Source organism: Pinus tabuliformis, chromosome 1_2, assembly GCF_031772625.1.
Source record: "Pinus tabuliformis cultivar Carrire ecotype Pingquan chromosome 1_2, CPIR1, whole genome shotgun sequence".
NCBI lineage: Eukaryota > Viridiplantae > Streptophyta > Pinopsida > Pinales > Pinaceae > Pinus > Pinus tabuliformis.
This window is the reverse complement of record NC_142298.1, coordinates 1,122,925,731-1,122,945,568: the sequence shown is the minus strand read 5'-3', so window position 1 is coordinate 1,122,945,568 and position 19,838 is coordinate 1,122,925,731.

Below are 19,838 nucleotides of genomic sequence, written 5' to 3'. Positions count from 1 at the left end.
AATTTCTTTTTCAGCCTTGCAGATCTATTTTGAAGATTTGCATCACAAAGGCCAAAAAAAACCTGTGACACTTCCCTAAGGCAAGAATTCATGAAAGATTTGAAAATCATGAGGCACCAACAATGCGTATTCTGAGGAGCAAGTTCTCTTGGAGATTTTTGTTCTCTGCTTTGGAGATAGCGCAGAACAATTGATCTGGTCAACATAATTTGTTTCGGTCATGTCCCCATATGAAAACGTGAATGGTCTCCGGAATTTCTACTGTATGTTTCAGGATCATATTGTGTTTCCTGAAACAACAAACCTGCCATAAATATACCAGAATGAATTCTATGTAAATTTTGTGGTGTTCTCTTGAAACAAGACAGTGATCAAATCCCTTTGAAGCCATGAGAAATCGATGAAAGTATTCACTATCCAGATTTTAGTTTCCAAATTTTATTTTAAAATTCTACAAGAAAATTTTAGGGAACAAAAATTTTTACCAGCCAGCGTCGTTTGAATCAATCAAGAATCAAAGGATGTTTATCTTTTGGATAACCATATTTAGAAAACCACACTTTATGGAGACCTGAAAGATTTACATTCGTACAATTTAAAAGACTCTATGGCTCTGTAATACCATATGCTTGGTGCTCAGTCTTCCAACACGAGATTTATTGAGGGTAATTTCACGGAGAGTTTATGGTTGGTTGATGTCTTCTTTGATGTTGGAAGAATCTTTTCAAACGTAATGACATGTTATGTAAAGGCATGAATCAATTAGAATTTTTTGGGCACTTATTTTACAGAGCCAAGCAACCTTATGCAGTTTTCTATGATTCTGCGATGAAATATTTCTTATGATCAGTACATATATGGTCTGCATAAGTTGACCTGATTATTCACGGTGTGTTCCAACACAGTGGCAGTAATTATCGACAGTGGTGTGAATAATTGCGTGATCTCACAAGCTGGAACAATAGCTTTATGGATGCAGTGATGAATAAATGAAACATTGAGGAGCAACTGGTTTCATGAGAATACACAACTGTGTGATGAGGCATTGTTTATGAGTTCTAGACAAACCAGGACTAAATTGGTTGGCAGCAGTGGAGTGTGGGAAGAGTGAACAGCAGCAATAGCACAGATCTTTTCAGTGGCAATAGTACAGACTTGCAGCAACGGTAGATGGTGGTGCAGCAGTGGCAGAGGGCAACAATATACAACAGTGATTAGTGGGAGAAGTGGACAAAATGGTAACAGAAGCAGCACGAGTGACAAGTGGATAGTGGAAGCAATGATAGTAGCAGATGTTGTTTTGACTCTTGTAAATGGGCCAATATCCTGAGCCCAATCATTCAGGGAGCAATTGTTTCCTTCCATCTGGCTAGAAAAACTCTCGGGAGTCTCGCACTTCCTTCCCGGTCTTCCCAGTAAATGTTGTATGCACACTCATACATAATACAATGCTTTGTTAAGCCAAATTTCCTTCCTGGTCTTCCGGGTAGATGTTGTATGTGCACTCATAGATAATAGAATGTTTTGTTAAGCCAAATTTCGTGTATTTTCTTGGATATAATGATGATTTATGTTTTGTTTCTTTAATGATTTATGTTTTTTTTCTTTAATGTTTTGAATGTGTTTGAAGATTAACTAACCAATTAGAAAGAAAAAAGAGGAACTATTAATTCATCTTTTAATATATATATATAGTTTTAATCCATATCACATTAGGTATTAAAAAAATTATACATTTATGTTTATAATATATATACATAAAAAAATTACTAATAAAAAGTTATATATATATATATATATATATATATATATATATATATATATATATATACATATATATAATCCCTTAATTCATCTATATAATCTCTTAATTCATAATGTACCAAACAAATTATACATTTATGTTTGAAGAATAAGAATCAAAGAAAATATAGAAGTATATATATATATATATATATATATAGATATATATATATATATATATATATATATATATATATATATATATATATATATATATATAATTTTAAACCTTAAGTTTATTTTCAAAAAGTAAAATGGATAATTTAGAAATGAAGGAAAAAAGGTTTTCATGAACTTCATATAACTACGTTTTAGTGTTATTTAATTTAGAATTAGGGAAATCCTTAAGGAGAAAATATTACTATTTCTATCTCTTCGGACGAAAGTAAAAATTATATAAATCCTAAAACGCAAACCAATTAAAACAGTATGACATAATCTATTTACAATTAACACTCATACATAATACAACACTTTATTAAATCAAATCTGGTGAGTTGTCTTTGTTATGATGTTGACTTATATTCTATTCTAATGTTGTAAATGTGTTTGAAGATTAACTAACCAATTGGAAAGAAAAAGAGGAAATATTGATTCACCGCTCCCCCTCTCAATATTTTGAACACACGCATATAATCCCTTAATTCATATTGCTTTAAATGTGTTTGAAGATTAACTAACCAATTGGAAAGTAAAAAAAAAAATATTGATTCACCTCCGCCCCTCTCAATATTTTGAACACACACATATAATCCCTTAATTCATATCGCATAAGGTACCAAAGAAATTATACATTTATGTTTCAAGAATAAAAAGAAAATTGGAAGAATCAAAGAAAATATAGAGATATACATAATTTTTATAATACATATATATGAAAAAAAATACCAATAAGATGTTACACTATATATATATATAAGGATTTCCTTTAACCTTAGGTTTATTTTTAAAAAAGCAGAATGGATAATTCAGAAATGAAGGAAGAAAGGTTTTCAGGAATTTCATATAATTATGTTTTAGTGCTATTTAAAATTAAAGCAATTTTTGCAAGGAAAGATATTACTATTTCTATTCTCGATGAAAGTAAAAAAATTTATAAACCCTAAAAGTGCAAATTCCTAAGTCAAATATAATTGAAAATTACAATGTTTTAACCAAAAACAATGTGACATAATCGATTTACAGTTAAACATTGGGGATTATACATTTATATCACAATTCTTAGTTCAATCTCTATGGAGCGATCAAGGTGATATTATTTTGGATTCACCTTGAATAGAAAATCTATGGTCCTTTATCTTAAATATGAATTAATAACACTAGAAAACGTAATATCCCAAAAGTAATTTTTCAAGAAAGTAAAAAGTGATGCAAAATATTCAAAGGGAAGTTAAAAAAATCACTGCTAACAAAAATGAAGAAGTTTCTCAGCTTAAGAACTATAATGAATAATTACTAACTCAAATTAAGAAAGACAAGAAGCCGTTGGAAAATAAGGTACAACAACTTATCGAGAAGAAAGGACAAGAAGTCGTTGGAAAATAAGGTACAACAATTTATCAAAAAGGAAATGTTGAAATCTTCAAATGTAGAAAAACAAACTAAAGAAAAAAATTACCAATAAAAAGTATTTTATATATATATAAATACCCCTTAATTCTTAATTCATATCACATAATGTACCAAACATATATATATACCCCTTAATTCTTAATTCATATCACATAATGTACCAAACAAATTATACATTTATGTTTGAATTAAAGAAAATATAAAGGTATACATAAATTTTACAATACATATATATATGAAAAAAATTACTAATAAGAAGTATTATATATATATGTGTGTGTGTGTGTGTGTGTGTGTGAGGGTTATTTTAAACCTTAAGTTTATTTTCAAAAAGCAAAATGGATAGTTCAAAAATGAAGGAAGAAGGGTTTTTAGGAACTTTATATGACTATGCTTTAGTGTTATTTAGAATTAAGAGAATTTTTCAAGGAAGATATATTACTATTTTTATTTCTCTCGACCAAAGTAGAAATTATATAAACCCTAAAAGGCAAAGAAATTAAAACAATATGACATAATCTATTTACAATTAAAAATTTGTATGTACACTCATATATAATACAACACTTTATTAAGTCAAATCTCGTGTATTGTCTCTATTATGATGTTGGTTTATGTTTTGTTCTAATGCTCTTAATGTATTTGCAGATTAACTAACCAATTGGAAAGAAAAAGAGGAAATATTGATTCACCACCCCCCTCTCAATATTTCCAAGACACACATATAATCCCTTAATTCATATCACATAAGGTACCAAAGAAATTATACATTTATGTTTCAAGAATAAAAAGAAAATTGGAAGAATCAAAGAAAATATAGAGATATACATATATACATATATTTTATAATACATATATATGAAAAAAAATTACCAATAAGAAGTTATATATATATATATATATATATATATATATATATATATATATATATATATATATATATATATATATTTCCCTTAACCTTAAGTTTATTTTGAAAAAAAACAAAATGAATAATTTAGAAATGAAGGAAGAAAGGTTTTCAGGGACTTCATATAATTATGTTTTAGTGTTGTTTAGAATTAAGGAAATTCTTGCTGGAAAAGATATTACTATTTCTCTCGCTCTCGATGAAAGTAAAAAATTAAATAAACCCTAAAATTGCAAATCAATTAGTGATTCCTAAGTCAAATATAATTGAAAATTACAATGTTTAACCAGAAACAATATGACATAATTGATTTATAGTTAAACATTAGGGATTATACATTTATATCACAATTCTCAGTTCAATCTCTATGGTGCGATCAAGGTGACATTATTTTGGGTTCACCCTGGATGGAAACTCTAAGGTCCTTTATCTTAAATACGAATTAATAACACTGGAAAACGTACAAGATATCCCAAAAGTAATTTTTCAAGAAGGTAAAAAAGTGATGAAAAATATGCAAAGGGAAGTTGAAAAAATCACTATTGACAAAAATGAAGAAATTTCTCAGCGTAAGAACCACAGCGAATAATTACTGACTCAAATTAAGAAGTTTAAGAAGGACAAGAAGTCATTGGAAAATAAGGTACAACAACTTATCAAGAAGGAAACATCGAAATATTCAAATGTAGAAAAACAAATTAAAGAAAAAATGAACGAATATCAATCCATTCATTATCACAACTCAAGAAGATGACAAACTAGTTGAAGGAAAAAGATATTCAGATGTTTTAGTTCAAGCAATGAAAAATCCAAGTGCAGATTATGTAACCAACTCAACGTCATCAGTACCTGAAGTAAATCAAGAAATCACCACACACATGATAAAGGAAAATCAAACCACAAAAAATCCTTATTGACATTTGAATCACAAGAGCAGACAACTCAATCAGTCTGCATATTTGTATCATTCATAACAGAAACAACTTACTTATGTTCCGTAGAAAAATGATGTAAGCACAATCCAATTTGACAATAATAAATTATCCCCATCTTTCAAATAACTACAAAGTTCGACAGAAGATTGATTTAGGGTGGTTAGATCTCTTCTCAATGTGATAATTTTATTTATCACTTATTGGATCTTATCATCTTGTATCAATGAAGTTGACAACTCCAAGAATTCATAAAAAATGTGAATAGATTACAAAACAAGAAACAGATGACACGCCTTGTCAACAATAAGGTTTGAGGATAAATATTTTCTGAAAAAGAAGCCCATTAGAGAAATTTTGAGGTTTAAAATGGGTTTGCTAAGGAATATTATAAAATAATAGTGGAAATAATAAAATAAGATTACATTACATTATCAAAATTTAGAGGGAAAACAAAAAAACTATTTTTTCAATTTATCTCCCAATGGTTTTACTCGAATTTCGAGTGAGAGATCTCATTAGATTCAGAATTTAATTCATCATCCAAGAAGTACCCATGTTGCATACTTTCAATGAACCTTGCTACACGAAAAATGCGAAATACATGAAAAAACACAATTGCAATAATGTTTTTTCATGTATTTCTCATTTTTTGTGTAGTAGGGTCCATCGAATGTATGCAACATGGCTACTCCTTGGATGGGGAATTATATTCCGCATCCAACGAATGGACCCACTCAAAATTTGAGTAAAATCATAAGGAGATAAGTTGAAAATAGGTGCTAAAAAAAAAAAAAAAAATTTTATAACCATTTTACTTTGTTAATCCAAAAATGGTGAACCATTCCCCATGGTTGACCTCATCATATTGAATCATGTTGGTTCTTATAAAGTTGATTTTGATTTTAGATTTTTGTTTTGATGCCCAATTTTATCCTCAAAATTTCTCTAATGAATGTATGAATAAAATATATATAAAAATAATACAAATGATATAAATAATAATGATCATGAATAATGGTTAATTAACTAATAATTAGTATTGAGGAGACATGTCTCTAAGGACATGACCATTCGTGAAGGGGTGCCTACCTAGATATATATATAGCGCCATCATTTGTAACAATTTATTGAAATATGTAACTAGGTTCGGTCTTCATAATGATACATGTAATCATGATTTTATGTATTTAATGTAAAGAGGAAAACAAAATTATTATTGTTGTTCTTGAGGCATGGGTTTCATGCTCAAGGAAAATTTTATTTTTAGGTCAAACTCCCATAGTGAGCTTCTAGGGCTTATCATTGAGTCTACAAGTCAAGAAAGTCATCATATATGAAAGACCCTTCTTGGGCATGATACATATTGTTTGAGTCAAAGTTAGAGTCAAAAGACCCTCCAAGACCTTGTCAAATAAGAAAGAAAAAATCGGGTTTCTAGAAAGATCAAGTTGGCCTGCAAGGCGACATGTCGACCTAATAAAGGAGTTATTCAACCTGCTAGAGAGACTATATATATGTGATCTCGACTTCATTTGGAAGAGAATCCATCATTAATAAAGAAATTCAATCATAAGTAAGAAAAATGTCTCCTCCTAAGCGAAAAAGGGAAAGATTAGTAGAGAAGAAGAATGTTTTTGGGCTTCCTATCCTCACACATGCAGAGCTAGGGCATCATTGTTGCTACATGATGTACCAAATTGTAGTCATATATGGAAGTCAATATTTATCTTTGAATAAGTCCCCACATCAAGCTGAGATCCATATAAGAAGACTCTATCCCAAGCGAAGGAGAAAAACCTCTCAATTTTTCCCATGTCATCTCACACATGAAAGATTGCAGGAAGTTGCAAGAGGATAGAATTTTAGAACTGCAAGTCCGAGATTTTGAAGAAGAAAGTTGCAGCAAGAAAGTTGACTTGAGCTAATTATGAAAGAGCGTTGACTTGGTCTTGGAGGGTTGTTGGTCAAGGGTCTAGGTATTGGAATTCTTCAATTGAAGATTCTATAAGAAGAATAATTCTTGTGGGTTTTCCTTTCAGTTTGGAGAGGTGTTGGCCCTAGCTTATCACTTATATATTTTGTCCTTTGTCTTATTGTTATTTATGGCTTGGTAGTTGTTTGATGATTAAAAGACACTAATAATAAATAAGAGAAAGGAGAAGCTAACTAAGTGAAGTAAAAATATATCACAAGCAGTTAGCAAGAAAAGAGAAATCATCTATTTAGTTTCCCCCTAGATTTCTCAACATGGTATCAAAGCTAAGGTGACAAGCCAAGGAAAGACATCTTTAAGAAGGACACTCAAGGACAGAAGCACAAGAAGATAAATTGGGAAACATCAAGAACAAAGTCATAAGAGGGTTTGATCAAATTTTGGATTCTCAAATTCTGACCTCAAAATAGTGAAGAAATTACAGTGAATTATATCTTTGTCCTAAGAATCTTTCTCAAGATATTGAAAGGAATTAAACTCTCTCCAAGGATAAAAAAAAGTTTTGGGCTACAATATTAGCTCTTCATAAAGTGAGTAGACCTCCGAACTATGTGCATAAAGGAATAATTTTTGAAGAACACTATATCATTGTCTCAAGAGGCTGAAGGCCTAATTTAAATATTCAAAGCAATCTGAGTCCTTTGGCAAGAAAAGCGAACCTCTGGGCCTTGAAGAAAAGGATTGTTTACATCACCTCAAGAAGCAACAACCACAAAACTGAATTTCTGGGCATCCTCAGAGAAGGATCGAACTCCTCAAGAAGATCAAGAATCTCATTAAGATAAGTCATATTTCTATCACTGATTGCATAACCCAAATTTATGGAGAAACAAATCTCTGTGGCACTAAGAAGTATATGCACCAATAATACATTCATACTTGTTCTCTATAGCACATTTAGTCATTTAAAAGTACTGATAATCATCTACACATTTTTAGTAAGCAGTTGAAACAAGGAATTACAGGTTGAAAATAAGTGCAACGAGAAGAATCCCCATTATGAAGTTGTGTTGCACAGAAGTCTTGTAGCCATCAACATAGCAGAAAGTAACTATGGATAGAAGTTCCTAGGGAGAAATATGTGAAGGAAAGAAAGAAGAGATCGTAAAAGATGCAACTGGAAAATAAAATCAACATTCGATGACTAGAAGAATTGACCTCGACATCTCCATGGAAAAAGGTATGAAGACTCTGATGAAGTCTGTAAGGAAAGGAGACCCTTGACATGGAATATCTTGGAGATGTGTTAATATATGTGTGCGAGATGTTGATGTTGCAGATGTCATGATGAAAGGCCATCACAAAAAGGTAATTTTGATTTGATGTACATTTTTGGTTTTTGAACAAACATTTGGATGGGCTAATGGAGGACTATCGGAAAAAGAGTTGTAGATGTCACCTACAACTAACACTCATGTGGTGGGATGGAAGATCCTAAACGAAACATGATGTGGAAAAGGTAGTTTTGTAAAGGAAAGCCAAATGTGGACTAGAAAAATCACTTTCTGATAAGGGGAAGGATGACATGACTAACTTGAAGAAAGTGATGGATGGACAATGCCTTACAAGATGAAGGTTCCATAATAATGAAGATAAAATTCATGACATCAAATGGAGGAGCTCAACAAGCAGCTAAAAGTCCCATGATCTCCACTAAAGAAGAAAGTTGATGTTGGAAACAAGTCCCTAGGTAAGAGGGAGCTTGAAAGAAAGTCCCTAGTTAAGAGGGAATTTGGACAAGTCCTTGGATAAGAGGGAGCTTGGACAAGTCCCTGGATAAGAGGGAGCTTGGGTACATTCCTTTTACAATAATAGATACATTCCTTTATAGGAATGGGCATATCCTCTCTATTTGAGAGGGAGAGATAGACACATCATTCTTTTCTTCACGTTGGGAAGAAATAATGGAGGATTTGTTAAGCATCTGGCATCTGATACTCTTTGAGGATGTGGTAGGGCATCTAAGATAAGAGTAGTCGTAAAGGACCGATATTCTTTGAGGATTGGGAATCCAAGGTAAGAATAGTCCTGGAAGGAAATACTCTATGAACACCTGGGTGGAGTATGTTCCTTAAGAGACAATGATTATGGTGTCTATAAATCATTGGTCTAGCCAACATTATGCTCTGATCTTGTGGAGAGATAGAGTTGTTAGTCAAGAACTTTCTATGTGATAATGTTGGATGGTATGATGATAAACATATGGGTTACCAATCTGACCCTTCTTATGACAATTATTCATATTGAGAATGTCCAAGTACCTTGTATGGATTATGAATACCTCCCTAGATAAGAGGGAGTGTTGAAATATGTAACTAGCTTCGGTCTTCATAATGAAACATGTAATCATGATTTTATGTATTTAATGTAAAGATAAAAATAAAATTATTATTGTTGTTCTTGAGGCATGGGTTTCATGCTCAAGGAAAATTTTGTTTTTAGGTCAAGCTCCCATTATGAGCTTCTAGGGCTTGTCATTGAGTCTACAAGTCAATAAAGTCATTGTCATGTATGAAAGACCCTTTTTGGGCATGTTACATATTATTTGAGTCAAAAGACCCTCCAAGACTTTGTCAAATAAGTAAGAACAATTTGGCTTACAAGGTGACATGTCGGCCTAATAAAGGAGCTATTCGACCTGCCAGAGAGACTATATATGTGAGCTCGACTTCATTTGGAAGAGCATCCATCCTTTGATAAAGAAATTCAATCATAAGTAAGAAAAATGTCTCCTCCTAAGTGAAGAAGGGAAATACTAGTAGAGAATAAGATTGAAGCATTTTTTGGGACTATTTTTGGGTTTCCCATCCTCACACATGTCAAGCCAGGGCGAATTACAGTCATCTAAGGAAGTAAATATTTATTTTTGAATAAATCTCCATAGCAAGTCGATATCCATAGAAGAAGATTATATCCTGAGAGAAGGAGAGAAAACTCTCAATTATGCCCACGTCATCTCACACGTGAAATATTGCAAGAGGACGAAATTTCAGAACTGCAGGTTCAATATTTTGAAGAAGGAAGTTGCAGCAAGAAAGTTGACTTGAGTTGAGGGTTGTTAAATTATTGTATGTTCTATGCTTAGAGCAGTTTACTTCTTTTCTTCTTATTAGCCATACATTAGCAATCACATATAAACTAAGTAAAGTGCAGATAGAACATTAAACGATCAACAAAAAACAAGCCAAGAGAAGAGACACAAGATGTGGCAACTAGCTAGGGACAAACCCCAATGTAGGGAAACCCTTTGATCAAATCTTCTTTTATCTTCAATAGTTCAGCAGAGAGAAATAGTACAAAATCAGAATTCTATAATTTTATAACAGTAGCAGCAAACCCTAGATCAAAAAAGTCAAACTTGGTCAAACGAGTTGAAATTGACCTCTAATATGCTTGGTCAATTTCTGGTCAACTAGCACTCAAACAGCCTAAAGAAATAGCCCTTGAACAGCCCCAAAAACATAGTCAAACTAGTATTGACTGAAGTCAACCTATTGCCCAAAACTAGGGTAGTCAACGCTGGTCAAACCTATGGACGGATCGCCTCAATTTTGGTGCCAAAATCTGTGGCCTACCCAGCAGAGGTAGCCACACCAAAACTACACCCTTGATGAATCAACGCTTGGTCAACACAGGTCAAAGAGACCTTCAGCAGCTTCTGCATTCTCCTTTCAGCTTCCTCCTTGCCCTAATGCGTCCTCCTTCTTCCCACGTGTGAGCTGCTCCTTGTATAACCCAAAGCTAAGGGGGGAGAGAGAAGAATGAGTGAGATTATATGATTAGAAAATGAATCAATCTCTCTTTTATTTATATGATTCACCGAGCATGTGTGCCACACATTTAACTAATGGCCGACCTTGACAATTTGTCAAGTAAATACAAATAAATTCATATCTCCATAAATACTTGTCAGAATTGAATGATCTTTAGATCAATCCTACACCTCTCGACAAGAAGAATCTAGGAAAAATATTAGTTGCCATAAATGAGGTGACCCACATGGAGTTTGTCCCTAGTTGCTAATTGTAACACTCCCTCTCAACTAGGGAGAAATCCATATCCAATCCATTTGACCATCGCTACTATCCCAGCCATCAAATGCACTGCTTGGCCCTGCTTTGCTCTGATATGCTCTTCTCTGTTTCAACTATGAAGAAGAAGAAATGATCAAGGATGTATCATACCATATTCCACTGACACGAAGTCAGTCTCAAAGTGTGTTATACCACTCTTATTAACCCCAGTTCAGTATCATTGATCCCAGTTCAATGGAGGTCATCCTAGCATAGGGAGTATGGTAGATACAACAATGTGTCCATCGATAGTACTACTAATGGTCCCTAACCCTATTTCCCTACTCATTGATCAGATGAGAGGTACTTCCCATGAGTCCCAAACTGCATGGGTAGGATGCCTCAACAGGAGAACTAATCATCCTGTCCACAAGAGAACGAATCATCCTATCCAACAACCACCATAGGAGAACTAATCATCCTAGCCCACATGAGAAGTAATCATCCTATTCCATAGTTGCCACAGAGAACTAATCATCTTGGCCCATAAGAGAACTAATCATCCTATCCTAGAGTCGCCACGGGGTGTCACTGGGGAAGGTTGAACCTTTCACCCTGTACATAGTGCACCACCAGGGGATGGTGAGTCACCCTATAGTCACATGTCGCTCCAAGAAGTACCCCGCACCCCCCTTGGAGCTCCCAGAGCTCAATACATCATGCTCGACCCTCATAAGAGAGTATCTGAATGACACCAAGTCATTCCCAGAAAGTCAAGAATTTGACCTTTTTTAGGGGCTTCGTCAAAATGTCGGTGACCTATTCATCTATATCAATATGTTGGAGCCTTATTGCTCCCCACTACACCATATCCCAAATATAATGGTACTTGATATCGATATGCTTGGCGAGGTCATGAAATATGGGATTCTTTTATAAACGAATCCCGCTCTGGTTGTCACACAGGATCATGGTGGTATCCAATGTAAATCCAAACAGCTCACTGAAGAGCTTTCGCAACAAGACTGCCTCAGAAGAGAACATACTAGCAGCAATGTACTCTTCCTCAATGATGCTCAAACCCATCGAATTTTGCTTCCTACTCATCCAAGATATCGAGGTAGATCCCAAAGAGAAATAGCACCCAGAAGTGCTCTTTTGGTCCACCACACTGCTTACAATCAGCATCGGTATATCCATGTAGTCTCACATTTCCGGCAATGTATCTCAACCCATGAGTGATTGTGCCATGAAGATATGTCAATAGATTCTTGGCACCAATCCAATGTGAGAGGTGAGGCTCAACCATATGTTGACTCAACGTGTTGACTGCAAAACATATATCCCAAAGAGAGTTCACCAAGAACATCAATGCTCTAATGAGTTGATGATACTTGGTAGCATTTCGTAAAATGGGTCCAGTAGCACTACCGCTTAACTTCTTGAAGTCAAGCTCCATCGAGGTAGTCACGAGCTTGCAATCCACCATACCGAATCTCTCCAATATCTTCACCACATATTTTCCTTGAGATAGGGAAATCTCCCCTCACTTCTGCCAGACTTCTAGTCCTAGGAAATAGTGCATCAATCCTAGGTCCTTCATCTCAAATTCAGAAGCCAACTCCCTCTTACATTTGTGAATGAGAGGGTCTGCACATGTTAGAAAGAGGTTGTCAACGTACATCACCAATATGAGAGGTTTGTCATCTTCAACCTTAAAGTAAAGGTTAGGGTTGGCTTCACTCCTAGTGAATCCCAGCTTCATCAGGTAGCTATCGATCCTCTCATACCATGCTCGGGGTGCTTGCTTCAGCCCATAGAGGGCCTTCTTCAACCTGCACACATGATATTCTCGATCATGAATCTAAAATCCTTTAGGTTTCTCCACATAGACCTCCTCTTTTACCGAACCATGGGAGAACGCAATCTTGACATCCATCTGATGTAGGTTCCATCCTTGCAAAGCAGCAAGGGCTATGATCGAGCGGATGGTGGTATATCAGGCAACAGGTGCAAATATCTTGTCATAGTCTATACCTTCCTTCTGAGAGAAGCCATAAGGGACAAAACAAGCCTTATACTTTTCCGCACTTCTATCAACTTCATGTTTATCTTGTAAAGCCATTTGGAAGTGACAACTGCTTTGTCTTGGGGTCTGGGGACCACATCCCAGACATTGTTTTTCATGATGGATTCAGATTCCTCAGTCATAGCATCCTTCCATACTTGATGCTTGATAAATTTTGTGAATGATGAAGGCTCATTTTGGATGATCGTGCTCATGATGGTCAAGTATCCCTGATACCTAATTGACTTGTTACTTTCCCGGAAGGTTCCCCTGGGTGCAACGTGCCCTTCAACATCACCAAGTGTCCCCCTTAGCCATGAAGGCCTCTTCCTAGAAGAGGAAGGCTCTTGCAGATGGGGATCAATAGGATGCATAGGTTCTTCTACATCAGGCATCATCCCATCTTCCTTTTCCTTTGGTTCCCTAGTATCAGCTTCTTTATATTCCCTTTGAGTAGGAAGATTGTCAACTTTGCTAAGAGCCATATCTTCATCAAAGGTGATATCATGGCTAATCTCAATTTCCCTTTGACCAACCACATAGATTTTATATCCTTAGTGTTTTCGCTATAGCCCACACAGATTCCTTTCTTTCCAGATGCACCCAATTTATTCCTCTTCTCCTTCGGCACATGAAAATATATCGGACTTCCAAAAATTCTAAAATGAGATACATCAGGTTTCTTACGAGTGAACATCTCTTTGGGAGTCTTGGAATCCAATGCTTGATGAGGGCATCGATTTTTCACATATACAATGGTATTCGTAGCTTCATCACATAGAAACTTTAGAAGTCTTTGATCATGGAGCATAGCACAAAAAACTTCCACAATCGTATGATTCTTCCTTTATACCACACCATTCTGCTCAGGAGTATATGGTGTTGTAGTCTCCCTCTTAATTCCATCTTCTTTGCAAAAGTCATGGAACTCATTGGATTCATATTCAGTCCTATTATCAGTCAAGATCTTGATTTTCTTTTCAGTTTGATTCTCGATCAATAGTTTGAAGTGACGAAACCAAGTGAACACTTCATCCTTCTTTTTCAAGAAGTATATCCAAGTCTTGCAAGAATAGTCATCTATAAAAGTGAGGTAACATAAATATCCTCCCAATGAGTTCACAGGCATCATACCAAATATGTCTGAGTGAACCAACTACAATATATTGGAGGACTTGGTTTGGCTTGAGGGGAATGGTCCCCTTTTGAGCTTCCCTTCGGTACATCCCGGACATACACCTTCTTGCTCTACTCAAAACTCAGGCATCCTTGTCACCATTTGTCTTGCATTGGGTAGAGATTTATAGTGAAGGTGAGAAAACCTCCGATGCCATAGTTCGGACTGAAGTGATGTGTCACAAGACATGACACCTAGTGGGCTTCCTCCGACCTAATATAATGAATCAACTCGAAAGCCAAGAGTGAAAGCTTATTTAAAATTATTTTTCCATACACGTACCTTGCCATCGATGAAGGTTACCTTGTAGCCTTTGTCTTCCATTGCTGAAGCAAACACCAAGTTATTTTTGAGATCATGTACATATAGGACTTCTTGTAAAGGAATTGTATTACTATGATTCAATTGAAGAGTGACATTCCCTATGCCTTTCATGGGATATCTTGCATTGTCCCCAAGAAAAATTTCCGGGTTGGTCTTCTTCTCTATTAGATTAGAGAGAGCTTCTTTGAAACCAGTGAAGTGCCTTGAGGCACCACTATCAATAAGCCAATTTCCCAGCATGTCTGAGGGAGTAGTAGCAGAGAGGGCCACTGGTAGACAATATTCATCTTGCTTATTGTTAACAACGTTAGACTCATACCTGGAGTTTCTTGCCTTCTTGAAGGGTTTTCCTCTTCCTTGATTTTCGTCATTTCTTTTACCTCTGCGATTGGACTTGCCATTCCTTTGATTTCCTTGAGAGTGATTTTGGTCATCGTCATGGTGTGTGACCCTTTTATCAGGGCACTTCCTCGCATAGTGGCCCATTTTATCGCAATTGTAACATCGTCCTTTTCTTCCACCCTTCGGTCCAACCTTTCCTTTGGATTTAGCCCCAGAATTGTTTCTTCTTTTAGTATAAGAAGAAAAGGCAGAGGGATGGCCTTTAACTACAAGCATTTCTTGCTCTTCCATCCTTGTCTCTTCTTGAATACATCTAACCATCAATTCCTCAAATCCTGGGATGACATTATTAGTCCTAAATATATACCATTCAGGTGGTAGTCCTCCAAGAGTTGTGATAGTCATTTCCATGTCAAGAACTACTTCCCCAATAGATAGGAGATCATTCTTGATCTCGGTGATCCTTAAGAAATATGCTTGCATACTCTCATCTTTGCTCTTCTTAATTTCCATCAACTTATTTCTAAGGAACGGAACTTGATTTGCATCATTAACTTTAAATAAACTCACCAACCTATCATAGATTTCCTTAGAGGTTGTCATCTCAGAAATGTAGGCCACCAGGCGCTTGTTGATAGAGTCCCAGAAGATCTTCCTTGCTTTGAAGTCTCCCTTCGACCACTTTAGTTTGGCAGCAGTGGATGCATTTGATGGAGGCACAATAATATCGCCTCTCACATGGTCCAACACTTCCTGATCTTCTAAAGTCATATCGAGAGACATCTTCCATCCATGATAGTCATACTTCTCACAAAGCTTGTCTTCGGCAAGGAAGAGTATTGAGCACCCCATGAAGTTTTTAGTATAGCCTTGCCAAACTTCTCTTTAGTGATTGCTCTTGCTCTTGCTCTTGCTTGGGCTCTGTCTTCACCTCATCTCTGATACCATGTTACATTATGGTATGTTCTATGCTTAGAGAAGTTTACTTCTTTTCTTCTTCTCAACCACAGATTAGCAATCACATATACATTAAGTAAAGTGCAGATAGAACATTAAACGATCAACAGAAAATAAGCCAAGACAAGAGACACAAGATGTGGCGGCTAGCCAGGGACAAACCCTAATGCGGGGAAACCCTTTGATCAAATCTTATTTTATCTTCAATAGTTCAACAGAGAGAAATAGTACAAAATCAGAATTCTGTAATTTTATATCAGCAAGAACAAACCCTAGATCAGCAAAGTCAAACTTGGTCAAACGAGTTGAAATTGACCTCGAATATGCTTGGTCAAATTCCGGTTAACTAACCCTCGAATAGCCTGAATAAATAGCCCTTGAACAACCCCAAAAACACATTCAAACTACTATTGACTGAAGTCAACCTATTGCCCAAAACTAGGGCAGTCAACGCTGGTCAAACCTGTGGACGGATTACCTCAATTTTTGTGCCAAAATCTGCGACCTACCTAGGAGAGGAAGCCACACCAAAATTGCACCCTTGATGAGTCAATGCTTGGTAAACACAGGTCAAAGAGACCTTTAGCAGCTTCTATGTCCTCCTTTCAGCATCCTCCTTGCCCTAATGCATCCTCCTTCTTCCCACGTGTGAGTTGCTCCTTGTATAACCCAAAGCTAAGGAGAGAGAGAGAGAAGAATGAGTGAGATGATATGATCAGAAAATGAATGAACCTATCTTGTATTTATATGATTCACTGGGCATGTGTGCCACACATTTAACTGATGCCCGACCTTGACAATTTTTCAAGTAAATACAAATAAATTCATATCTCCATAAATACTTGTCGAAATCAAATGATCATTAGATCAATCCTACACCTCTCGACAAGAGGAATCTAGGAAAAATATCAACTACCATAAATAAGGTGACCCACATGGATTTTGGCCCTATTTGCCAATTTAATAAGGGTCTAGGTATTGGAATTCGTCAATTGAAGATTATATAAGAAGAAGAATTCTCGTGGGTTTTCCTTTTAGTCTGGACAAGTTTTGGCCCTAGTTGATCTCATATATCTTGTGCCCTTTGTCTTATTGTCTTTTATGGTTTGGTAGTTGTTTGATGAAGAAAAAAGAGTAATAATAAAAAAGAGAATGAAGAAGTTAACTAAGTGAAGTAAAAACATATCAAAAGTAGTTATCAAGAAAAGAGAAATCATCTATCTAGTTCCCCCCTAGATTTCTCAACATAATCATCATCTCATATCCTTTCGTATTCAAACATATATATATTTATTTATTATCCTATGATGGATACTTTTATATTTAGGATATTCTGAATCTTTTTGTTGTGTATATGAACTTGGTTCGTTACATTGCTATCAGAGTGTAACTGAACTTTGTTCATTACATTTCTCCTTAGTTGAATTTCTCCTCCATGTAGAAAAGATCAAGGAGCTTGCTATGTTAATTTATTTTCCTCTCATGTGTATGTCTATTTATATAGAGCTCTACTATTTGTTCGACACCCATAGAGGTGGCTCTTCACCCCCTTACTTATGGAGCCTACATGACCACTGAGCATTAAACTAGAATTGTTAACCCCACTAATGGGTAAAAGCCTCATATGACAAACAATTCAAACACACTCTATAAAATAGATCACTCCACCCTATATCTAGGAATGTGAGTATTGTAAACCATTTATCCTAGCCAAATCAGCATGACCCCATGGGTAAATGTATTAATCTCCCCTAGTCAAATCAACATGATTGCATGGGAGAATGTCTACCCCTGGGAAAATCAACATGGCTTCTTGGGTGAATGTATCATTCCGTCACTAGTCAAATCAACATGACTATGTGGGATAATGTCTAGTTGATGTTGCAAAAACATCAGCAGAAAAGTATGGTGAAATCCAAGTGAGAAAGAGGAGTACCATGTTTATAAAAATGTATAAAGGATCTTAATAATTTTCAATTGTATTCTCTAAAATAACAAAATATTTACAAGAAAAATTTAACTTATTGTTTTGGATAGGAGACAATATTGGTAAATTTGCTCTTCGTCTCCTAAGCATACATGTCCAAGTTTCCCCTTCTTTCCATCGAAGGAGCCCTAATTGCATTGACAATATCCTCTTTGCAACATAATGGGAGTGTTATGGCTATCCTTTCAATCCTTGAAGGTCATAAATTTATGGTTTCCCTCTTTCTTTTCCTTTGGATCAATACAACTCCTTGTGCCTTTCCATCCAAACCCTTGGTGGAATATGCCTCTCATTTTCTACCTTTTGTCCTATGCTTGTAGTACTAAATTCCATTTTATGGAATTTTAGAAGAAAATCATTGATTAAGTTGTATGACATCTTGAACATCATACTAGAATTCCACACAATCCAACATATACACATAGTCTGACTCCCCACCTTTACTTCAATTGTTTCTACCAACAAATCATTTAAATTAGGCTACACTAGTATACGAGCCACCAAACATGAAATTTTTTTTTTAAATTTTTCACCAACTTCTTATAAAGCCCCAATGCCATCTATAATAACCTTAAATGCTTCCATTAGTGAAAGCTCCAAAGCCAAGCTCGACATTTTCTCAAATAGGATGCATTGTAATCCTCTCTAACATAAGATCACAACAAGGAGATATTTTTTCAAGATTAAAGACATAATGCCTTGAAACCATCTCATCTTCAATAATTTGATGAATTCTTTGTTCTCTTGAAATAAAAGGCCAACCAACCTCTCACTAGTGTGGTGACCAGGCGAGTATTGTAGCATTTTATTAATCCAAACCCTCTTTATCAAAGGGGTGAAAATATTCTAAAATATATGTTTTCCATAAAAACACCCAATCAAGGTTTTACTTGACATTTCAACTACCTACTCCATAGTATCATCTTCATTTAAGACCAATTTTGTCTTGGCTTCTAGAAGCGTAACACATTTCCCAACTTCTTCCTCAACCTCAATCCCCTCTCAACCATATTAATGCATACACTCAATCATCACATAAGAAGGTTACAAATTAAGTTGATGAGTTATGTCATAAAGCGATTGGCTTATAATATTGTTGTGGCTAAATATAGGGTATTCATAATGTAATTAAAATATATATACCATAAGTATAAATCCCAATTATATTGTCACAACCAAATAAAATATATTCATAACAATATACAAGATGTGATTATATATAATCATATTTACTAGTTTTGTGGTGAATTTCTATGGACATGCATTGAGAGTACTCTAGCTAATTGTGAGTGTATAATTTTGTCTTGGCTTCTAGTAGCATGACACATTTCGCAACTTCTTCCTCAACCTCAATCCCCTCTCTACCATATTAATGCGTACACTCAATCATTACATAAGAAAGTTACAAATTAAATTGATCAGTTATGTCATAAAGATAGTGGCTTATAATATTGTTGTGGCTCAATATAGGGTATTCATAATGTAACTAAAATATATATACCATAAGTATAAATCCTAATTATATTGTCACAACCAAATAAAATATATTCATGACAATATACAAGATGTGATTATATATAATCATATTTACTAGTTTTGTGATGAATTTCTATGGACATGCATTGAGAGTACCCTATATATATATATATGATCTGTTAGTAAGATCTTAAACCATTATTAAGGTATTACAGACTCATGTGCATGGATTTGCCGATGTTACTTTGTGCAATGGATCGATAAGATTGCGAAATACATAG